The sequence below is a fragment of the Microcaecilia unicolor genome, chromosome 5 (assembly GCF_901765095.1).
Source record: "Microcaecilia unicolor chromosome 5, aMicUni1.1, whole genome shotgun sequence".
Lineage (NCBI taxonomy): Eukaryota > Metazoa > Chordata > Amphibia > Gymnophiona > Siphonopidae > Microcaecilia > Microcaecilia unicolor.
In genome coordinates, this window is record NC_044035.1 from 176,788,229 (window position 1) to 176,813,868 (window position 25,640).

Genomic DNA, 25,640 nt, shown 5'->3' on the forward strand with positions numbered 1-25,640 from the left:
AACTGTTTTACAGGAAACACATTTTAGAATCCTACACAGGGTTTTCCTTTCCAAGCTGCAACTTTTTTGCGCAGGGCTTGTGCCTTAAATGCTCTGTAGAGGAAAATTCATTTTCTCATTCTTTGTGGAGCTGTCTGAAGGTTCAGGCCTCTTGGAGTCAATTAACTGATTTTTTTTGCTTCTGCCATGCACCTGTCTGTACCTCTGACCCCACGGGCCTGTTTATTGGGAACCGTAGCTGCTGGGACCATGGGTGAGAAAGGGAAGTTTATTTTATTTTGAAAGTTGAGGCTTGTAGCTCTTAAATGTGCATTACAGGTTTGGGTTTCAGTGGATACCCCTTCTTTTTGGGGGCAGAGGAACCAGGTGCATACTTTAGCTCTTTGAGAGGCTCGAGATGCCTCTTTCTCCCATTAGCGCATACAGAGATTTTTGCTCAGTTGCGATTCTTACCTTCATATTTTATCACCCTCAGGACATAGTTCTTTGTTAAACAAATTATATTCATGAGTGGTCAGAGGAGAGGGCTTAGTGGGTTGGGTTAGGGTGCCCTGGTAGGAGGGGCATGGGTCACGGGCAAGGATATTGAATTTGAGGCCCTCTGAGCGTGTAGGGCTCTGGGAGACTATAGGAAACTCAGGGGCGGCAAGCCCAACAAGGGCTTACCGCTCACTAAAAAGGAAGTACCCGCCGGGCTACTGCAGCAACCCGATGGTACTTCCCACCCTTAGCACGCCATCATATCCTGCAGGAAAGAGAGACTTCCCTTTTACCCGCTGTGGTAAAAGGGGGCCTCGACACATGTGAAAAACACGCACCAACGCCAATGCCAGGTCCCCTTTTGCCACAGCTTGGTAAAAGGGGCCCCTAGTCTCTCAGGCTTTATTATGGTGGGGTTGGGGTTTTGTTGTAAGATGAGTTACGGCAGTACTCTTACTAGGTTGGGGGCAGGAGGGCGTGGGTTCTGTGGTTCACCTTGGTTGGTTGTCTGCTTTGATTTTTGGACTGAGCAGGTTATTGGAGTTATGTACCTCACCAAATGTATAATAGAGAGTAGGGGTAGGTTTTTGGTAGTAGCTGGGGAATATAACATTGTTAAAAGTTTGATGGCACATCATATCATTCTGTTTTTACTATATACGCAGTGATATTTGATTCTTTGTAATGCTGACCCCTGCCCCTGGGGACTACACTTCAGCCTTAGAGAAGTTCTCCTTGCATGGAGATGAACTCCTTGACTTTGTTTAACCTTATACCTTATGCCCCCTTATCAGATGCAAGGCTAAACTTTCAGACATTTATTCCCTGGATAAAATAATTTGGATTAAAGAACACAGGAAGAGATACACCATTAGCCAATCATAAATTTATCATAGAAGCTTATTTATTACAAATAAGAAAATAGACATCTAATTGCTGCTTTGCCAATTACAATTCATAAGTAGTACATACAAATAGTCTCTTTCCTTTCTGTTCCTGTGGAGGAATTACCAGCCTGAGCAAAACGTAGTCTAGTAAGATTCCTGTTTTATTTGTACCTTTTATACCTTTTTTCTAATTATGTGTACATGACAATTCCCAGTCTGCTGTCTCAGCTCCTGCTGTCTCAGTTGATGACCCCCTTATCTAAAAACAACATTTGATTTACTTGTTCCAGCACAACCAGTCTCACAACCTCCAACCATAAATCTTTGCACAGTATAGTCCTCCTTCTTCACCCCTCTGTGTTGCTGTGCTTGCAAGTGGAATATTAAGATAAGATTATACTGAAATACTGTCTGACCTCACCTTGCTGTTTTACAGAGTTGGACAAACTCTGTTTCACAGAAAAAAGGCAGGCATCTTAAGAGTTACACAGTGATTCACCATCTTATTGACCACAGATTTATACAGTGTATACGTAAAACATTGATTATATTTACTTTGAATTGTCATCAATAAAAAAAAAACATTGAAATTAAAAAAAAAGGTAGATATAATAGGCATCTCTGAGACCTGGAGGAAGGAGGATAACCCAATGGGACATGGTCATACCAAGGAAAAATGATATTGCAGTGATTCGGTAGATCAGTTTGGAGAGGTAGCAGTATATGTTAGAGGGCCTTGAATCAAATAGAATAAATGATCTGCAGGAAACAAAACACACCTTGGAACACTTTGTGGATAGAAGTTTCATATATAATGGGGAAAAGAATAATGATAGGGGTATACTTTCATTTGTCTTTCTAGAATGAACAAACAGATGTTGAAATGTTAGCAGAAATTAGGGAAGCTAACAAATTAGGTAAATTAATAGTAATATGTGATTTCAATTGCCCATTGATGATAAATGTTATGTCACACTAGTGAGTTAAAGTTCGTAGATAAAATAAATGACTTCTTTGTGGAGCAGCTGGTTTAGGAACCAACAAGAAGGGGGAGCAATTCTAAATCTAATCCTTAGTAGAACACATGATTTGGTGCAAAAGGTAATGGTGCAGGAGCCACTTGGCAACAGTGATCATAATATGATCAGATTTGATTGAATAACTGGAATAAGTACACACATGAAATCCATAACTCTCAAAAAGAAGACCATAATAATATGAGGAAATTGATTTAAAAAAAAACATAGAGGAGCAACTGCAAAGGTCAGGGGTTCACAGGTGTAGCCGTTGTTCAAAAATACTAGACCAGATAAATTCCACATATTAAAAAGGTGGAAAGAGGACCAAACAACAGCCAACATGATTAAAAAGTGAGGTGAAGGAGGCAGTTAGAGCTAAAAGAACATCCTTCAGAAAATGGAAGAAGAATCCAAATGAATGTAATAAGAAACAGCATAAGGAATGGCAAGTCAAATACAAAGCACTGATAAAGAAGGCAAAGAGAGACTAAAAAGAAGCTTGCCTCAAACGCAGAAATACATTATTCAAAGCAAGAAGCTATTAAGAGAATTAAGGAGCATGTTATCAACGTGTGCTACTGTTAGGGTTGTGTTATTTTGTTTTTTTAACACAGGTCAAATGGAAGAAAGTAGGAGAAAACCAATTCTATTCCAGTTTAAAAATTTAACGCAATATAAAATCATCATCGACAATAAAACTACGTAGTAACATAGTAGATGACGGCAGAAAAAGACCTGCACGGTCCATCCAGTCTGCCCAACAAGATAAACTCACATGTGCCATTTTTTGTGTATACCTTACCTTGATTTGTACCTGTCTTTTTCAGGGCACAGACCGTATAAGTCTACCCAGCACTATCCCCGCCCCCCAACCACCCGCCCCACCTCCGGCTCTGGCACAGACCATATAAGTCTGCCAAGCAATATCCCCACCTCCCAACCACCAGCCCTAGTAAGTTAATAGGTCCAAACTCGTGCAGTAACCATAAAAATAAGTATGTGTTACATAAAACTAAGTCTGGAGATCTGTGTTCCGGCTATTAAAGCCTTCTTCAGGAGTCTCAAGATCTGGACTGACTAAGAATCCTGGTGTGTATGTTGGGTGTGTGGGTGCTTTCTAGGAACTGTGGGACCACTGGGAGTGTAGCCCCACTAACCTAGAAATCACTGGGGATAATTTGAGAGTGGGAGACTCACCCAGAGGCAGTTGTGACCAAGTCAGTGGGAGGAGGGTTCTAGTGTAGAGCACAAGCAGCAGGTGCAGGAAGACCTGAGCTGTGCTGGGGATAGACCCTCTAAGTTGCCGTAGGGTAGCCCCAGGTAGGTGGCCAGGCGTTTCGTGACAACATAAATAACTGAAATGTCACAGAACATCAAAGCAGTACAGTACAGTCTTAATTATCTGACCTTTGCTAATCCTACCATCCAGCATATCCGACAGACCCCCACGGTGATGTCATTGCTTTGCTGTTAAGAAGTGCACGTCTTCTCTTAACGTTTTTCAGCCAGCTCCATAGGTGGTATCGGAGTTCCATCTTAACCAGTCTATCATTCTGCCTGCATTCTTCTGCAAACCACATGCCCTCCTGGCAAAAGTGGACTTCACACCTTGGACTGCAAGCAAGCCTTAGCCTTCTAGATGGAGTGGACTAAAGCCTATAGACAGTCGACCCAGCCTTTTGTTTGTTTTGGTCCCAACAGGATGGGGGTAGCCATTGGCAAATGCACCTTGTCCAATTGGTTGGCAGACTACATTGGTCCACACATTCACATTTCAGTACTGCCTTGAGCAAAATACCCAACACGACAGCCAGTTTGGTCAGAAAAGTACTGCAGAATCTGTTTCATGTCTAGAATCCAACTCCACCCTCCTAGGCTTGTTATTTCAGTTCCAGGCTGCACCTTACAACTGTTCTGCTTTCGGTTCTTTCGAGTATATCTCTTTCAGACATATACTATAGAGGCGGTCAAAGGTTATTACATAAACTTTATTCAAGTAAGTAAATCATAAATCATACATCACCGCTTGAGTTACAGACAACATCTCCGTCAGGGGCTGGGAGGCTTGGGGTGCAGCCAGGCAGAGAGTCTCAGCGGGCACAAGGGGCTTGGGTAGCTCCCATTCTGAAAATTAACCTCTGTCCGCCCTTAGCTTCTTCTTTTATACTGACCAATAAACATGATCTTATTTAATTGAATAAGGCTGACGTGTAGTTAAGGATGTGACAGTTTCTTAATGCATCCCCAGGAACTGACCAGGTTTCCAGAGATTCATGTGAAACATCATCCCTAAGCATGTTGTCATTCCATTTAGTACAAATTACTTCATCATTTAATATGATAATGTTATCAATTCCTGTCCTGAGAGTCCATTATGTACTTTCAAGAGAGCATTAAATATCCATATGGGAGTCCATTATGTACTTTTTTTTTTTTTTTACATTTGTACCCCACGCTTTCCCACTCTTGGCAGGCTCAATGCGGCTTACATGGGGCAATGGAGGGTTAAGTAACTTGCCCAGAGTCACAAGGAGCTGCCTGTGCCTGAAGTGGGAATTTTCAAGAGAGCATTAACTATTTTTATTTATTTTATTTATTTATTTATTTGCTGTACTTGTATCCCACATTTTCCCACCCATTTGCAGGCTCAATGTGGCTTAACTATGATATCATTACTTAATTATGTACTTTCAAGAAACATTAAATATGATAACACTTAGGCAGAACTCAATGTCAAGCACAAACTTTTCCATTACAACAATCATTTCGTTTTGTTTTCAGGTTGGTTGCTTGTGTAGGCCTTGCTGTTGCAAGTCCGTATTGTACTAGTGTTGTTGTTTTCATTGTGACTGGTAACTAGCAATTCCCAGTTGTGTATTTTTTCACGGAGAGAGTAGTGGATGCTTGGAATGCCCTCCCGCGGGAGGTGGTGGAAATGAAAACGGTAACGGAATTTAAACATGTGTGGGATAAGCATAAAGGAATCCTGTGCCGAAGGAATGGATCCTCAGGAGCTTAGTCAAGATCGGGAGGCGGGGATAGTGCTGGGCAGACTTATAGTGGAGGAGTAGCCTAGTGGTTAGGGTGGTGGACTTTGGTCCTGAGGAACTGAGGAACTGAGTTCGATTCCCGGCACAGGCAGCTCCTTGTGACTCTGGGCAAGTCACTTAACCCTCCATTGCCTGCCGCATTGAGCCTGCCATGAGTGGGAAAGCACGGGGTACAAATGTAAAAAAAATAAAAAAAAAATATACCAGAGCCAGTGGTGGGTAGCGGGACTGGTGGTTGGGAGGCAGGGATAGTGCTGGACAGACTTGTACGGTCTGTGCCAGAGCCGGTGGTTGGGAGGCAGGGCTGGTGGTTGGGAGGTGAGGATAGTGCTGGGCAAACTTATACGGTCTATGCCAGAGCCGGTGGTTGGGAGGAGGGGCTGGTGGTTGGGAGGCGGGGATAGTGCTGGGCAGACTTATACGGTCTGTGCCCTGAAGAGCACAGGTACAAATCAAAGTAGGGTATACACAAAAAGCAGCAAATATGAGTTATCTTGTTGGGCAGACTGGATGGACCGTGCAGGTCTTTTTCTGCTGTCATCTATTATGTTACTATGTGAGAAGAGATGGCCTGCTTGTTCTCGGAGAAAGCAAAGTTACTTACCTGTGGCAGATGTTTGCTGAGGACAGCAGGCCATTAATTCTCACAAACCCTTCCTCCTCCCCTTGGAGTTGTCTTTTCCACCTATTCTATTAGACTGCTGGTCCCATGCTTACATGTCAGATGGGAAGGCACCTGGATATGCATAGTGGGATGCTGCCAAAGGCCTCTTAAAGACACAGAGCGCTGGGCAGCATCCGCACTGGGTTCCATCCAATGACATCACCAAGTTGTGAGAATGATTGGCTTTGCTGTTCTTGGAGAACGCTTTCTATAGGTAAATAACTTTGCTTTACTGTTTCCAAAAGTACAAGTACTGGGGGCACATAATGAAGTTAATAAGTAGTACATTTAGAACAAATCAGAGAAGAGATTTCTTCACTCAGTGTGTAATTAAGCTCTGGAATTCATTGCCAGAGAATATAGAGAAAACAGTTAGCTTAGCAAGGTTTAAAAATGTTCGTACATTTTCCTGGATGAAAAGTTCATAAACCATTATTAAGGTGGACTTGAGAAAATCCATTGCTTGTTCCTGTGATAAGCAGCATGAAATCTATTTTATTCTTTTGAATCCTGCAGGTTTCTTTTCTTGTAAAGTGGATATGTTGCAGAATCAGGAATCTTGGTTTGCTGCCTGGGGGAGGGTAGAAGTTCTGGAAAAGGGCACAGTGGATATAAAATATGTTAATGAGAAAGTTATCACAAGGTAAATATGACGAAAATCAGATAAAACATTTAAATCTGTGCCTCTTGCACTTACCCAGAGCGATTGGTGTGAGTTATAGGTTGCCTTTCAGAAATAATGTAACTGAAATATTAAATATCACGGCGGAAACAGTGTTCCTGGTTAATAAGATTAAACTTGCCAGTGGGCAAAAAAATAAGTCACTGAAGAGGGAAGTTTAATCATTTCCTTTTGAATAATTCCTAACCTATTTTCTTTTTTAACCACTTCCACACACTGAACTGAGGATTTCTGTGTATTGTCTACAATGGCTCCCAGATCCTTTTCCTGGGCGGTGACTCTTAAGACAGAACCCAGCATTGTGTACTGACAGTAGCATTTTTTTTTCCTTTGTGTGCATCAGTTTGCAGTTATTTACATTAAAATTGATCTGCCATTTAGATGCGCGGTTCCCCAGTCTGGCAGAGTCCTTCTGCGATTTCTCCCACTCTGCTTTAAATATTTTTATGCCATCCGCTTGGAATTATAGGATAAATATCTATACAATTTATCATTACTCTGACAACTGATCCAATGTAACAATAGCTCTGTCCCAGGATGGGGGTCACAAGTCTGTGAGCCTAAGTGCAAGTCTGATGAACAGTTTCAGGCTTGTGCTTTTTGTTTGTTTTAAGATTTTTTGATCTGTAGATGGTTTGAGATTTGTTATAAATTTACTTTAGATTTGTTATTAACAGGAGACAGGCTTATGTGTATTGCCTTTGGGATTGGAAGGCAGTTTTGGAAAAGAGAAAGAAGTAATAGCACATGTTCAGACAATAGAAATGGACATAAGAAAAAGGGAAAGAATGTTTTGGGGGAAATTACTTACTATTTGTCACAACTATTAGGTCAAAATATAGCCGGTACTCCAGTGCAGCTGCTGCTGAATCTGCCAGGATCATTCAAGGGACAGATACCAGAGCACACTTCGTTCTTCCGCAAACTCACCTTGCTAGCAAAGAAATGTATCTTGCAAAACTGGACGAACGAAGTAGGGCCAGAATACTGGCATTGGCGGAACCTTGTCCACCAGTTAATGATGTAGGAAGCAAAAGAAGCTAAAAGTTCACTAAAACGGAAGAAAACATTTAAGAAAAATTGGGGCGCTTACATAGATTCTTTGTCCCATAGGGGGAAAAGTTGGGTCTTCAACACGCTAGGTCAATAGACAAGTACATAGGTACCAGACAACGTGAGCAGGAGGGGAGGTTATAAGGGCTTGGGAGAAAGGGGAGAAACAGAAATTTTTGGAGACAGTTTGTCACAATAGAATGTTATTGGACAGTTTGTGTTTGGTTGTTGTGATCCAATGGCTGTAAGATTGTGTAAGCAATGTCTTCAATAAAAAACGGTGAAACATAAAAGAAAAAGGGAAAGAGGATGGGATTTGATATACTGCCTTTCTGTGTTTACAATCAAAGTGGTTTACATAGAGGCATATTTTCAAAGCACTTAGCCTTCCAAAGTTCCATAGGTTTCTATGGAACTTTGGAAGGCTAAGTGCTTTGAAAATAAGCCTCATAGTATATACAGGTACTAATTTTGTACATGAGGCATTGGAGGATTAAGTTACTTGCCTAGAGTCACTGTGGGAATTGAACCTGGTTCCTCATAACCCTTTTTTTTTTTATATATCTTTCAGGTTGCCAATAAGGCAGAAGAGAACTTGCTGTTGGCACTTGGGACTGACCTAAGTGACCGTAGGGCAGCAGTCATCTTTGCTGATACACTGACACTTCTCTTTGAAGGTACAAAAATTTTTGTTTGTGATTTCTTATTCAGATATACCAGAGTGCTCGTTCAGTGTCATATTTTCTACCCTCTATGTTGGCACAGACAAGGGATGCTGCAAACACAGCATTCACACCTTTTGCAGGAGCAAAGGAAGTCAATTATGGTGCAGTGGCAACACCTAGTGGTTGAATTTAGTGTCCGTGATTGCAGTGTTTCAGAAGGAGTGATGATGCATAGACCCTGGCCGAGAACTAAGTAAACTAAGCTGGAAGGGGTTATAAATTTGAGAAAAAAATCCCAGGTAATCAGGTATGAAGACTCATTGCTCCTGATACCAGTCCTTGTTCCCATTGAACTGAAGTCCAAAGGAATACAAAGTGTCAATGCAGAATAAATTCTTTCTAGAGCCACACTCTGATTATAAATTTTATTGTTGACCCAACATGACCGTGTTTTGATAAGTACCTGCATCGGGGGTCCTTGTTTTTCAACGTGAGTAAACTTTTACTTTGTTTTAGCAGACCACGAAGGAGTGAGTTTGTGAAGATTTTCTGTCTCAGTGCCATTTTGAATGGTGTAGCCATATTTGTTGGATTGATTGATTATATTAGAGGCTAAGGTGGTGAACACATTGTGTTTACTCACATTGAAAAACAAAGACCCTTGATGCAGGCACTTGTCAACAATAACATTTCTAACTAGAGTTTGGCTCTAGTGATGACATGATCCCCCTGACCATCTCTGCTTTTTGTTGTTTCTGTTGTCTTTGGACTGTTTTCATTCTTCTCCTGTTTCCCTTCTGAATAAATGATTTCTCACATCCCTCTCAAGTTACTTGTTCACAATGATATATTCTTGATACCAAGAGGTTCGTTTTCAAAGCACATGGGCTTAGATAGTTATATATGTTTGTATGTAACTTTGTAAGTTTATGTGCTTTAAAAATGAGCACCTAAGTCTAATACTGCATTAACATAAGTTTATAATAATTAACAATATGATTGTTGTGTGGAAGAGGTAAATAAAAATATTTAAGCTAACTCTGAAGGCTTAATCACTAACAAATTAGGATGTCTGGATGTTATGACTGTGCAAGCCATAGTAAAATCTTGAATGACTTAAACTGTCATGTACAGGGATTCCTAATTTAATTTGTGTCTGTTGTGCCTTTTTCACTGGAAGTACAGGGTGGATTTCAATGATCAGTAAACAAAATGACTAAGAAAAAAATTACAGCATGTTATCAAACAACAAAAGTAGACTAGGCAAAATTAAAAGAATGTCAGCAATATACTGAGCATTATAAATTATAAGAATTAAAAGCTAAAAATAAGGGAAAAAAACAAAGAAAATTGACATGTTTTCCCTCCTCACCTTTAGTGCCACAAATTAAATCCAAAAAGCTATCATTTCAGGTGGCAACAAAAGATCAAATAATTTTTTTCTAGTTTTAACTCTCTTGGAAGTTAATTCCATAGCGCCAGAACTGCTGCGCTATATATGACCTGTGCAACATAGCTTTTTAAAAGCACAGTAGCTAGGAGCCATCAAAACCAATATGTGTACTCAAGGCCCAAGCCACTTACAGAATGAAAGACTAAACAAAATAGTTTAAAATATGTTCTTGTACTTATCTGGAGCCAATGGAGACCATACAAAAGAGGAATCACTCCATCCCTAGCACCACGATGAGTTACAACTGTGGCCACTAAATTGTGAAAATGTTGCAGACAACTGCAACATTTTCACAATTTAGTGGCTACAGTTGTAACTCATCGTGGTGCTAGGGATGGAGTGATTCCTCTTTTGTATGGCCTCCATTGGCTAAATATAAACTAAAATATAAAACATTAAAATAGTTTAATGATCAGTTCTTGTACAATAGTTTTAAAATGTTGTGAAGATTAAATAGGAGGATTTGACATACCATCTCAACTTAAGCCATCCTTTTTTAGCAAGTGTGTTCACCTGAGCCATGGTAAGAGGAGAATCTAAAATAATGCCCATGCTTTGTCCTTTGGATTTCAACAAAATCCTGTCCTCTTATATGAGTGATGAGATACTTTCAGCACCCTATTCCCTAACCAAAGAATCTGTTTTGCTCAGTTTTAGATTCACTACTAGATAATAACCAATTCACCACGACACTGCAATTGCATCAGTATGTCATCCAAATCGCAGTTCAGTCAGCGGCCATCTTGGACTCCGGCTGCTTCTGTTTTTTTTATTTCCCCCCCTCCCCCCAACTAGGGGACTGCTTTGGTACATCCCACTCGTCTCTGGATTGATCTGTGGGACGCTATGGAAGGTAAAATTAGTCTTTACCTGATCATTTTCTTTCCATTAGTCCTAGCAGATCAATCCAGAGGCCCGCCCTTCGATGATTTTGGATTTTGTAGGTTCCTTATAAAACAATGGCAAGTTTTGGACTGCAGTTTTCCATTTCCCTCCCGCAGGAGCGGTGGAGGAAGAGCCTCCGTGGGCTTTATAGAGGCAAGAGTGGATTTCCTTTTGGATTTATTCATTTGCTTTGGTATCGACAATACTGAGGCTAAGATGGATGCACAGGCCTACTATAGTAAGACTCTGAAGTTTCTCTCTATCTCCACCTGCTGGTAGAGGGACATAACCCACTCGTCTCTGGATTGATCTGTTGGGACTAATGGAAAGAAAATTATCAGGTAAGGACTAATTTTAACCATGAGCAACAATACACAGTTGGTCTGTGATAAGAAACTCCTGAATCTGACAAATCACCCGCAACTGAACAAAAATAGCTTTCACAAAGCTTTGCCATATGAGCATTCATTTAATTCAATTATAATCCACTCTTGTCCAAAGTGGAGTACAAAGTAACATACATAATAAAGCATGTTCCAGACAAAATCAAACCACAGACAACAATAAAAATAAGACAAAATATCAAGTGACAATCCAACTAAACACCTAGAACCTCTGATATGGAATCTTTGCCCCTCCTAACTACAATGGACAGGCAATCCTACCTCTCCATTTCCAGCCATATAGCAACTTTTGTAACTAAATAAAGCAGTAACTATTATTAAGCCACTCAACCACAACTTATATCTTCTCATTCAGCTGTTGTAATTCAGTTCATCACCTACTCTACGTAGGGAAAAGATCTGAATATCATCCATATACAGATGGTACAGCAAGCAACAGGATCCAGCATCACATATAATGGAGCCATGTATGAGATAAGGTGGTCAATAGTACTGACCTTTTTGACACTCTAGATTGCATCTCCCACTCCTCAAATAAGCCCTCCTTCCTTATAGGAAGGAAGAAAACTGATGGAGACTGAGTTATCCATCCTCTATTCCCTAACCAATTTCTCAACAGTTCATGATGAACAGTGCAAAAGCTGATGACAAATATAAAAGGATAACTAACATTCCATTACTTTTATCCACTGCCTTGCCTAGTATATCTCATCCTTAAGGAACACAAACATGGTCTTAGTACTGCAGAACTTGCAAAATCCTTAGTACTAAAATGGCTCAGGAAATGATTCAGCTATGCCCCTACCACCTTCTCCAAACAGCTTTGACAGGAGACACACTTTGGATACCAAGTACCCACTTCAGCTACGTCCAATGATGATTTATTCAGTGGACATACAATTGAGCATGTCAACAGCCGTGTCACTACCCCCTTCCCTCAGAGAGGTATTCACAAGCAACTTCAACACCTAACCCAACAGCCTTAAATAACTCTGAAGGGCAAGGATAAGCAAGCAAATTGGTGATTGCATCATGGATAATGTTTCACCATTTGCTGACCAGTAACCAAATTCATTCCACCTTTCACCTATTTCCTTCTCACTCAACCACTTATACCTCTGCCCTTGCCTCTCTCCCTGCACCGTCTGCCCAACCTAACAGTCGGTGCGGAATCCTCCACCATACCCTTCTTTGATTCCTCGCCTACACAATCCAACTTAACACTCCTACCTTTTATAAAATTCACCAAAGGCCACTATACTGAAACTTATTTTGAAAAGAACTTTGCAAAGTTGATTGCACTTAACCTGTCCGTCCATCACAACCTCCCAACTGTATCACAAGCCAGTTCTTTGACCAACTTAAGTAATTTCTTTAAGAAACCACCCTCTATCCTGTGCTGAAAATAACTATAAGAATAACCATACTTGGGTCAGACTGATGGTCCATCTAACCCAGTATCCTGCTTCCAACAGTGGCCAATCCAGGTCACAAGTACCTGGCAGAATCCCAAATAGTAGCAAGGTTCCATGCTACCAATCACAGGGACAAGCAGTGGTTTCTTCCATATCTATCTCAATAGCAGACTTAGGACTTTTCTCCAGGAACTTATCCAAACCTTTTTTAATCCCAGATACACTAACCGCTGTTACTACATCTTCTTGCAATGAGTTCCAGAGCTTAGCTATTCATTGTGTGAAAAAATATTTCCTCCTATGCATTTTAAAAGTATTACTATGTAACTTCATTGAGTGTCCCCTAGTCCTTTTATACTAGAGAGCTGCACAGGAACAGGGTTAGCAGGAATCCCATAGGGATCCCTTCCAGGTCCACAGGGATGGACACAAATCCTGCGGGGGTTCTCGCGGAAGTGTTGTTCCAGGCCATCCTACTATCCTTTCCTCACAGTCTCCTCGCTGATCAGGGGGCAGGACTGAGAAGTCACATTCGCCAAACGCCAGTCACAGCATGTGGCGATTGGTAAGTGCGACCTCACAGCCCAGGCCCACCCCCTTATGCCCAAGGCCTACCCAGGAATGATGCATCCCGACCACCCATAATCTCTTCCCTCCACTCCCACCCCGTCCCACAGATCCGGCACTTCTCTTTTTTCCTCCTGTTTCTGCCGCGGTGCTTCCAACTCACAGGATGGCGGTACCCAGCATCGATTCACAAACATACAGGCCGGCTCCGGCATTCGCTGTGCTGCGTCACGCCCTCTCTGATGCAACCTCCTATTTAGGACGGGACATGGCAAAGGGAACTCCGAGCTACTGCGCGAGCCTGGTTGAATCGCTGCCGGGTAGTTCCAATGCTGTAAGTGCCAGACCCTGCTTTAAGAAGCAGGAGAAAAACAGTACAGAGGTGCCGGGACTGGGTACTGGAGGCGGGGAAGGAGAAAAAGTGCTGGACTGTGTTGGGGGGGGTCATTGGAGGAGGGGAAGGGAGAAAAGTGCTGGACCGGGGAGGGGAGCACTTAGAGGGAAGGGAGAAAAGTGTTGTATGGGAGGGGGGCACTGGAGGGAATGGAGAAAAGTACTGGCCCAATGGGCGGGGGTTGCTTGAGGGTGGGGGAAACAATGAAAGCAGAGAGAGGGTGAGACAAGCAAGAGGAAGCTGTGTGTGAATACCCAAATATAATGTGATATTATGGAATAGTCTGATATATGGCTTAGGAAACTTAAACTGAATTCGGTGCAACTTTATTAATAACAGACTGGCTTCACTAAAAATAGCCTGTCAAGTGCATAAACTTGTTTAAGGTATGAATGAGAGGGTGCAAGAAATAGAAATGTGCACATAGGGGTGAAGGGGAGGGAGAGGTGGTGCATGGGGAAATAGGGGTGAAACGTTGGACATGACAGTGGAAGGGAGGAAGGAAGAGATGCTGCATGGGGGGGGGGGAGTGGAAGAGAGAAATGTTGGACCTGGGGCACAAAGGAGGGAGAGAGAGAAATGGTGGACAGTGGGGGCGAGGCAGGAAATGTTGGACGTGGTGGAGGAAGGGCATGAATGCTGGAGGGAGGTGGGAGAGAGAAGTTGGCTCGGGGGTACAAGGGAGGGGGAAGAGAGAGATGTAGGACATGAGGTTGGATGAGAGGCAGGGAGAAATGCACAGGTGGAGAGGGGGAGAGAAGAAGATGGATCCAGGAGCAGATGAAAATGATGGAGAGATGCCAGATAATGGGAGTGAGGGAAGAGAGAAGGAGATATGCTGGACCATGGGGAACAGGACAGGAGGGAAGAGAGGAAGGGACAGGATATATTAGGCTACAAAGGTGGGGATGGAAGAAAGAGAGAGCAGATGCTTGGCTAGAAAGGTGGAGGGAGGAAGGCGCTGGGAATGGTGGAAGCATGTGGGAGAGGCCAGGAAGGGGAGGAGAAGGGTGGCAAGAAAATGGAAGAGAGGATAGTGATTACAGAGGGTAGAAATATGGTAATGGAGAATAGATTAAAGATGGAAGGGAATGGAAGCCTGGGAAGGAGTGAGATGGGGAATAAGAGAGCTAGTGGGTGAAAGAAGATAGAAATCAATCTGATAGGTAGCTGAAAAGTAAAAAGGAAGAGAAGGATGAGAAAGAGGGTGAAACTTTGAGTTTGACAGAGGCGGAAAAGAAAAAAATGAGAGGACAGAACTAAAAAGGAATGATCATTATATCAGAGGTAGGTGTAGTGAGGGAATAGACAGCAGAGAGAAGACAAATGTACAGCAGCCGCTTGAAGGAGAATTAGTAGATGACAGAAATTGGAAGCCAACATAATGGAAAAATAAAACATCCAGACAACAAAGGTAGAAAAAAGCATTTTATTTTGAATGTTTTAATGGAATATATTAGCTTTCAGAAATGTGCATAGCAATTGTCTTGCATTGTGTTCAATAGAAAGGAAATGCATTTCTGTTGTTATTTCTCCAGTGTTGTTGTATATGTTAAGTTTAACTTCTTGGGGTTCTCAATTCAATTTTTGTGTAAATATTTTAATTTCTAATTGTGATCCCTTGGTCTGTATTTGGTGAAGGTCTGTCAGTGTGATTAGTATTGGCAGGTGGTGAAATTGGAGGGGAGGCAGGGAGGAGAGGGGATCAGAGAAAGTGCCCTCCTTTATTTTTCTGACCTGTGCCATAGCATGGCTAACACTGGCCCTGACCCTTCCTTTATAACTGGTGGGGAACCCCAAGCATCCCCAGCTGAGAACCTCCTCCAAGGCAGCCAGAATTCCCTTCTACCAGTCAGTGACAGCATCCTTGAGCCAACGACTACTAAGCACGCATGTGGTGCTGGCATTAGTGGCTTAGGGACATTGCTGCTGCCTGCCAAGCTTGGTAAAAGGGAGTTCTGACTGCCTTCAGAGAAAGTCTTCAGCTAACAGAGCTTGAGTGTCCTCATTAGCCTAAAGTATTTATATTTTGAGGTGGAGATATGGCAGGGCAGAGATAATTTTGTGCCCATCCACTTTAGGCTCAGGCCCACCCAAAATTGGCTGTCTGGCTACGCCACTGGTTTGATTTATTATTGATTGATTGATTGATTGTGCCTTTGTTTCTATGCATTGCTTTGTGGCTGAGCTTTATATTGAACAATTGTTTTAGGGTTGTAGCATTAAGTTTGATAACTTTTTAGATTGAGTATGGCTCTCTGTCATACAGGGATTCTCGAGATGAAAGTGAGTGGGATAAATGGATTTCAACTGTGTAGATTAGAAGTGGAGAAGAAAAAGAGGATTATTGCAAGACCATGACATCTGCCCATAAGACAATACTAGCAAATCACTCATATACCATAAGAAACAATGGCTTTGCTGAATTATTGGTATGGAGAATGCAAATCTGGAAACCAACTGTACACCACTACAATAGCCCTTATGTCTTCAGGTGTCACCTATATGTGGGAACAGTAGTTTTTGGTGGATTTTGGAGGGCTCAAATTTTCCACCACAAATGTACTAATTACAGTGGGATATGGGACGGGGTCCCTTTCTCTACAATCCACTGCACCGACCACTAGGCTACTCCATGGACCTGCTTGCTACTCTAATAGGACTGGCCATAACATCTTAAGTTGTCATAGAGGCTGGTATTTACTGTTTCTTTCACATCTTTGGGGGGGTGGGAGGGGGGGTCATTGACCACTGGGGGAGTAAGGGGGGGGTCATGCCTTAATCCCTCCAGTGGTCCATTAGGGCAGTGTTTTGAGACTTAAAGTGGACAAAGCTATGGGGCCAAAATGGGATACATCCCAGAATACTGAAGAAACTCAGAGAAGTCCTGGTGGACCTCTTAAGGATTTATTATAATCTTTAGAAACGGGAGAAGTTCCTCGGACTGAGACAAGCTGATGTGGTCCCTCTTCACAAAAGCAGGGACAGGGAAGAAGTGGAAACTACAGGCCGGTAAGCCTCACATCGGTGGTAGGAAAAATAATGGAGGTGCACTGCTGAAGGAAAAGATAGTTAACTTTCTAGAATCAATTACAGGATCTGAGGCAACCATGGCTTTACCAATGGAAAATCCTGCCAAATGAATCTTATTGACTTCTTTGATTGGGTGACCAAAGAACTGGATGAAGACATGCACTAGATGTAATCTACTTGAATTTCAGCAAACCTTTGATGAGGTCCCTCACAGAAGACTCATGAGTAAGCTGAGAGGTCTAAACTTAAGACCCAAAGTGGTGAATGGGATAGGAACTGGTTGAACCGCCAGGCAGCAGAGAGTGGTGGTAAATTAGATCCGCTCGGAGAAAATGAAGGTTGAGTATGGAGTTCCTCAGGGGTCGATGTTGGGGCTGGTTCTGTTTAATATATTTGTGAGAGACATTACTGAAGGATTGGAAGGAAACGTTTTGCCTTTTTATGGATGACACGAAGGTAGCCAATAGAGTGGATACCCCGGAGGGAGTGGGGGCCTTGGGGGCAAGGAGAGCAGAAATTGCTTAAGTACAAGTTCCACAACTGCATTATAAAGATAAGTGCTTCACTTTGCATCATTGATAAGTGCTAGTGCTTTGCTTAGATAAGCCCTCTACTTTGCATTAATATTAAAGGTTGGGACCTTGTTTTTGACAGTTTGATTCAGTCAAACACAGCACATTATACACAACCAGAGTTTTCCCTAGATTTTTTTGATGAATATTATAACAACAAAAAAGAGATATTTAAAAATATCTATAAAAGGATATTTTCACTGGGAGGGTTTTTGCTGATGATAAAGAGAAGATCGTTTGATCTGGTAGGGCTGTGTAAATCTGTATGATTTTGAGCTCTTTGAGGCTTTTCCCTTCCTTTTATGAATATTACAAACAGTTTTTCATTTCATGTTGTGGATTTTCGTTGCTTTTGTTTTGTTCCATTATGGCAGAAAAATGTCCAAGTTTTGAGAATGCCCAATCCTGCCCCCTATATGATTTGGGCGTACTGCCTACGAACTGCATAGAAAAACCATCTTAAAATGTGTTTTGAAAATGGTGGTTTGGACTTTTGGCCAAAAAAAAAGCCATCCATCTGCCGCTTTTTGGACGTTTTTCTGTTTCGAAAATGAGCCCCTATATCTCTCATTCATTTTGGATTCCAGACTCTTTTTTTTTTTTTTTGCTCGACAGTTATATTTTCTGTTCCAGTGTAGAAACCTGAGATAATTCTACAGAAGAATGTTGAGCAACTGCATGAAGTTTTTTGGGACAAGGAGGATTCCATGCCAACCATAGTGTCCCACAAAGAATGCAAAGTTATACCTACTGGCCTTTGAGGAAATGAAGACTTAGAACAGCGTGCAGATGAGGGCAATCTTCATCCAAGGCATTTATCATTCCTGACTCCTCTCCAGTTTTAACCACTTCCGGACTGCCACGATAGGAGCAGTTCACTGTGGTGTCTCTTCTGGCCAAGACAGACCCGCCTAGGATACCTGAGATGGCCATGGGAGCAGCTCCTGTTCAAGGCTCTTGGACGCCAGCATTGGAAGTGGACTCCTGATTTCCAGGCTGAGGGTGGATGTCAGCCTCAGATAGGGGAGCTGTTTCCCTCTCGATGCTCCTACTTGCAGGCGAGGCAGTCTCTCCAGATAGAACAGATGGAACAATGTGGTGGTCCATTGGAACCAAACGGGCTGAGGGAACACATGCTGCTTCCCTCTCCCTCTCCTTTTCCCTTCCCCTTAATATTTTGGTCACCCTTCTTGAACCTTGTCTAATTCCGCTATATGTTCTTTGAGATATGATGACCTAAATTGCACATAGTGTTCAAGGTGAGGTCATACCATGGAAATAATACAGAGGCATTGTAATATTCTTTGTCTTATTTTCCATCCCGTTCCTAATAATTCCTAGCATTTTGTTTGCTTTTTTTGGTCACCCTTTTACCATACACTGGGCAGTAGATTCCAGTATATTGTCCATGATAACACCTAGATCTTTTTCTTGGTGCTAACTCCTAAGGTGGAACCTAGCATTGGGTAGCTATTTGGATTATTCTTCCCAATGTGTATCACTTTGCTTTTGTCCACATTAAATTTCATCTGCCATTTGGATGCCCAGTCTTCCAATTTCCTAAGGTATTCTTGCAATTTTTCACAGTCCACATGTGTTTTTATGTTTCAATAATTTTTTATTGGTGAGTTAACATAATCACATTTCCATTAGATTCAGTGTATGACTGATTAACTAACATAGCTTATTTGTATACGTTGGTCATAAGCAGTTATCATCCAAGTTTTTACCAATTTCTCCCCTTTTCCGCTTGTTCCTTATTAACTGCAAGCACGCTTCTTGAGTTTATAATGATAACTTATATATTTAGCTGTGTTTTGTTAAGGAGGTAGCTGCCTTTTACCACAGTCATTAACTGCGACAACCTTTTCTCTCCATAAACTTTTTAAGAGAGATATTGAACCCTGGGAGAGACAGATGGAAGGGAAGGAAGAGAGATAAGGGACCTGGGGAGGGATGGAGAGATGCTGGATAACAGGAGGAGGGAAGAGAAGGGGAATGATGTTGGACCCGGGGGTGCAATTAAAGATTTTAATCTAAATGTAGCCCTAATTAAAAGTAATAGGATGAAGGTGACTCTGTCTCTCTCTTCACAGGGATAGCACGGATCGTAGAGACTCACCAGCCCATCGTAGAGACATACTATGGCCCTGGCAGGCTCTTTACACTAATCCGACACCTTCAGGTTGAATGTGACCAGCAAGTGGATAAAGTGGTAGAAAAGTTCATTCAACAGAGAAGCTATCACCGGAAGGTGAGAGGTTACACTAGGGATTGATATACAGGAGTAATGGGGAGGCAGCATCCTGCCTTTCTACCATCCACGTGTTCCACTGTCTCCCTGATTCCAGTGCACAGCTAATACTGCATTGTTGGATTGCTGCCAGTTCGTTTGTACTGATTTTGATGAGAGTGTCATTTCCATTAGTAAAAGCGTTGAGGTGTTTGAAAATTGCCCACCCGGAGTGTTTAATGCTACTGCATTATAAGACATTCCCATGGGCGTGTTAAGGTCAGGGGAGGGAAATAGTGTACATAGATGACTTTTGAAAAACAATGTGTGTTACTTCCAATGGAAACGTATCCATAGAAAACAGCAGATACAGATCTCTTTGGTTGCTTTTTTCCTGGGAATAATCCAAAAAAGTATGCATGTAATTTTGTTTTGATTATTGATGCAAAGCTCAAATACCTTGACTTTGCATCAGCACAGGTAGTTTGATTATTACCCATAAATACAGTGTTCAATTTCACCTGATTTTATTATGTTTTGAAATCACAAAATTTGGTGAACAAACCTGTTGGACTACACGAAATAAAACCCTAAAGGAGAGAGGCATTACAGCTCAGCTAGTTTGACATGGGTACTTTGGAAGGCAACCTTACTAACCCCTCATTCTATATGAGGGCACTTAACTTTATAGAATACTAGCATTTACGTGTGCTAAGTGCTATTCTATAATTTAAGCACATCCACAGAGGAGGGTATGGGTGGATCTGACATTTGTGTGCATAACATAAAATACTGAAGATTACATTCCTAAATGTAGGTGCGTAAAGGAGAAATTGTCTTACTTGATAATTTTCTTTCCTTTAGTCCTTCTAGACCATTGAGAATAGTTGTGTCCGTTGATAAGTGGATAGAGACAGAAAAGAAAGTATTTCTTTGTGACTGTGCCACTCAAGGGTGTCACACAGCCCTGGAATGTTCAGTATTTCGACTAGTTAAGCAATAGTGCTCATTATTATAATGCCAGTCAACAGGACCCTCTCGACATTCCATTGCTGACTGAATGCAGGTTAGGCCGAACATCAATAGATGTACAGCCCCTCCACAGACAGAAGGTGCAGGGGATGAAACAGGTTGAACTTCAGCTGACGTGTAGCCCTTCCATTGAGCAAGATTGAACCCCAATTGACATTCTTCATGTCCACTTGAATTAGGAGGCATGTGGGACGCAGTAGAAAGAATATCAACTGACATGTAGCCCTTCCAGCAAGTCAGGAGGAGAGTGAGGCGCAGCAGAGTGTGGAGCACTTCCTTTTATTTTTTTATTTTAGAATTTCAACATGACATTCAAGCATGTACTTGAAAGAGAAATCAGAAAAGACATAGAAATTCAGGGGAACCCTTAATAGAGGAAATAAACATTTATCCATTACTCCACAATATTGCTGGAGTCAAACAGAAAAAGAAAACCCTATCACAAAGCAAATGAATTCCTATACAGTGATGTCCAGATTACGTGCTAACTAAAGGAACTACCATCACAGTGGACCTCTCTCCCAAGCCACCAAAAATTCCAACAATTGCTTAGGTTCAAGAAATGATAAATCACTACCATTAAATTTTACATGACATATAACAAGAAATGTTAACAAGTAAGGTGGCCCTATCACCAAAACCCTTGGCAGAATCCAAAAAAGTCCTTATGGCACCTTAGGTTGTTGAAAAAAGATCAGGAAAAAATACAAAACTTTGAACCCAGAAATTGTTCATACATGTATCTCAAGTAACGTAACACCAAATTTCTGTCCCAGTCCAGGGCAAAGGTTACTAACAGGGTGGATGTAGACATCATGGGGCAGCTATTCAGCTGGCAGGAAGCAGCCCGCATAAGTGCCACTAACCCCGAATATTCAATGCTGGGCCGTTTCCGGTGACCGTCATAAAATATCCAGCTTCATTTTTGCCCACAGGAACTTAACCAGTAAGCCAATATTCAGCACTATCCACGTAAGTTCCTAATGGTTAAAGATAGGACTCCTGTGTACACGGCCCTATTTAACCGCTGAACCTAGCACTGAATATCGGCACTAACCAGCAAATATTTAGCGAAGATAACCTGCTGTCGCCCCCGCTGATATTAGTGGTTAGCCGGCTAAACACTATTTAACTGGCTTAAACTACGGTTCTTCAGGAAACTCACCAATCACTGCCTGTCACAGCAGCTAGCCCAAGAGGAAGCTGTGCCCATGAGCTATACTGTGAAACCCAGGGCAAGCCTAGGTATAAGCTCACCCCAAGCAAATTTAGCACTATAGAAGCAAAAAGTTGAAAGTAGCAGCTCTGCTAGCGGCTTCCATCTTCCTGAAGGTAGAGCCTACAGAAGCATAAAGCTTGCTGAATCCTTCGGGGAACAAGTCCCTGACGCACCAATAGCAGCACGTTAGAATAGATGCTGAAGGCAGTAACGAAAGCACTGCCAGGAAACAAAGCCCGCCAAACCTACTAACACTGCATTGAAGAACTAGACTACTATCAAATGCACTAGCAGCTGGGAAGCAAGTCATAATGAACCCTTGGAGCTGTGCAACCTGAGAAGAAGAGCAGAGTAAAGAAACTAGGTGGGAAAGAACTCCTTATTGCCTGTTCGACCACAAAAGAGAAAGTTCTAGAGGGCCAAACATGAGCAAAATAAAAATTACTTACCACAATGAGAAGAAACTCATAAAAAATTAAAGGAATTCTTTTAAAAAATCATCAAACTCAAAAGGCATTTTAGGTGTCACTACAGCCCACCTCGAGAACGGAGGAGGAGAATGACAAGGCCCACGGAGTTTCTCCCAGCTCCAGCTAACCTCCAGACCAAATAAAAAGGAGCTAATTTGTCCAGAGAGTAGACCCCCTGCTCTACTAAACTCTGACAACAGCTGATTTAGGAGCCATACGAGAGCACCAAAGAGGTGCTGCATAGTACAAACAACCATCTGCTTGGAGACAGAAGATACGAATGTTTCAGGGCTGCATGACTCCCTTGAGGGTTGAATCACAAAGAACTACTTTCTTCTCTGCTTCCATCCACTGGTCGGCTGGACACAACTATTCTCAGTGGTCTGGTATAGATTACAATGAAGCTGATTTTATGGTAGGATTATAAAAACACTTATGCATGTATAGTGGGGAAGTTATCAACATGGGCTACTGTTAAGTCGCGTTGGGGTTACCATAAAATAGAAACCCTGTACTAAAGTAGCTCTACTTAACATGTAGCCCACAATGATAACTTCCTCCCTGAGTGTTCTGATAGAATAGGCTCACAGCCTGTGTAAAAGTGTGCCCTAAATTGTGGCGCCCAGTGATAGAATTGCTCTTTAAATGCGTAAAGGTTTGGGCTTCCTTTTAATGATCCAAACTTCATCCTACTGCTTATTGTGTGAATATTGTGGGATGGTCATCTGCTTCTTTAATTGCCCTATAACGTTAATTTCAAAATGTTCTGGTTTGAATTAACCTCTAACTAATGCCTGCAGTATCTTTACTGTCCTTGTCATCCTGAGAATGTACCCCTGGGTACTAGAGGCATGGATTTCCTATTTAGCTCTGCCCATATGCTTATTTCCATGTGTATATTGCAGCTGTTATATTGTGAGCCCACTGGCTTCCTGTTTTTGTTACAAGTAACAAGAAATGCAGTATTAGAAGAATGTGATAACCTTCTTTATGGGTCAATAAAATATATGTCTTAGTACTTGAGCTTTTCAAATATTATTGCTTCAGTTTTTATTACCATCTTCAATGCTGCATTCGGCACCTAACTCTTACCATTCACTAAATCCAGACTGCCCCAATTTGACCGCCCCTATCGGACTGTCCGTTCACTTGTCTCTTAGATTGTAAGCTCCTTGAGCAGGGACCGTCCCTTCTATGTTAAATTGTACAGCGCTGCGTAACCCTAGTAGCGCTTTAGAAATGTTAAGTAGTAGTAGTAGATATGTCAAACCAGTTGGCAGGTGATACCTTTATTATTATTATTTTTTATTGTTAGCCTAACAATGTTCTTTCCCCTCCTTTTGCATTTCCAGTGTAATTGATTCTTGGCTTTACTGAGGCATTTTGTAGTTTCCCAGAGTTTATTTTTTTCATTTGCTTTGGGGTTTTTTGTTATTGTTGTTGTTGTTTTTATTATTAATAATTTCAACATGATACCAACAAGAAAACAAAACTCTTGATAAGGCAAATAGGTTTCCAAACTCTAGCAAATATTCCATAGCCAAATTCAAAGAAATAACAAATATAGATAAAGAAGAAAAAAGAAAGCTGAAAAACTCTTTTAGTCCCCAAAAGAGAGAGGGACGCAACCAAAGTAAATCATACAGGGATTTTCTCCGAAGAAACAAGTACATAGAAAAGGACCAATGCACAGGTTCCTAATTATACTCGTAACCTAGCGAACATTACACACTCAGGGTTCTGTAGAAGGCATTTCATCAACTTGGATATGAAACATCAAGAAAATTAAGTTGACCTGGGCCATATAATGCATATTTTGCAATTTTATCAAGCATTTTGAAGAAAAAGGTACGAAATGTTCTCCATTTGTTTGGAGAACTCTGGAGCAGAGAGCCAAGAATAGCTTCTGTTGCTTCTGAGATCTCCCTACATACTTCAGGAAATCATCAAATTTTTGACGCAGGAAGATTTTTGTCTGCTTCAGAGACAAAAGAACAAGAAGAGTAGCATGAGTATCCACTACATGAAAAGATGACATCAACATCTCAGTCACATTTGAAACTGTCTAGTGATGTATAATTCCTCTACTTCATTAGTTACTGCATCAACTGAAGAACTTGTTTGTTTTTCTTTGAGGGTAATAATATATCTTATTAACAGGTGGCAGTGCTTCACCAGGAATTTTCAATTTGTCTAGATGAAATCATCAAGACAGTTGAAGGTTACATGCCCACATTTGATTTTCCAACAGTTCTAATTTACACTGCAATCCTTCATATCCTTGTAGAACTTAAACTGACTTTCCTGAGATTTTTTTTCCTTCTCTACAATATTAGTAAGTCTCCCCCTCAGGTTACTTCTTTAAGTTTGTCACAGGGCTACTAACTCAGACCAGTTATCCCAGGGGTTTTATCCTTTTTCATTACACTATACCCTCCTATTTAGCTCAGTCATTATAGTGACTGTCTTCAGCTAGAGGTCCACAAGCTTAACTTCCCTCCAATCTTGACCATTAAGGAGGCCCTTTTACAAAGTGGTGATAAGCCCTACGCGGCCTTACTGCTCACTAAAAAGGAAGTAACTACTGGGCTAGCGCAGTAGTTCCCACCCTCAGTACGCCGTCATTTTTTGTGCTGGTGTTTACCTGCGGTAATCGGGCAGTGCCACACGCCACCCAGTTATGCTGCTTAGCTGTGAGAATGCTTCACTTGCCACATGGTCATTTCCTGAAGATCCACCTTTTACCTGCTGCAGTAAATTAGGGCCGATCAGCTGCGTCAAAAACATGCGCAGACGCCAGCGCAGGCCGCCTTTTGCTGCAGCTTGGTAAAAGGGGCCCTAAGTATGTGGAATGGACATGATTCCTGAGCTCTGGTTCGAAAGCATCTGCAGAGTAGCTAAAGCCAGGCTAGCAAACTGAACCTGGATCTTTCCCATTATGACACACATCACCGAACTATCAGATCATTCTAACTTAATACAGTCATACATTTTATAATTTTTTTCAAGAAAATTAACTTTTTTCCCAAAGAAACTAATTTAGCTCATGCATTTTCCTGGCAGTGCAGGGCAAGTTACATTCAGCTACTGTAGATAGTTCCCTTTCCAGTAAAAAGATATTACCTGCATCCTGTTTCACCTTTTCTTTATATGCATCTAACATAGGACTTGTGTAATTAATTTTTAACATCTTCATAGAGATTTGTTTGTAATTACAAGTTCCAACAAGTTCAAGACAGCATGATGAGAATGTCTGCTGCAGACAAGATTGAGCCACGGTAACTACAAGTTCATTTAAAAAGGATAAATCATGTTTGTTTATTTTTATTTATTTATTTACTACATTTGTATCCCTCCTTTATACAAGGCGGGTAACAATAGTCACATACAGTGGTGGAAATAAGTATTTGATCCCTTGCTGATTTTGTAAGTTTGCCCACTGACAAAGACATGAGCAGCCCAT

At 41.6% G+C, this 25,640-nt stretch overlaps 1 pseudogene; it reads left to right on the plus strand.

Moving 5' to 3' along the window:
* Positions 1 to 25,459, plus strand: part of LOC115470430 — an 87,551-nt pseudogene extending 62,092 nt beyond the window's left edge.
* Positions 25,460 to 25,640: the final 181 nt, after the last annotated feature.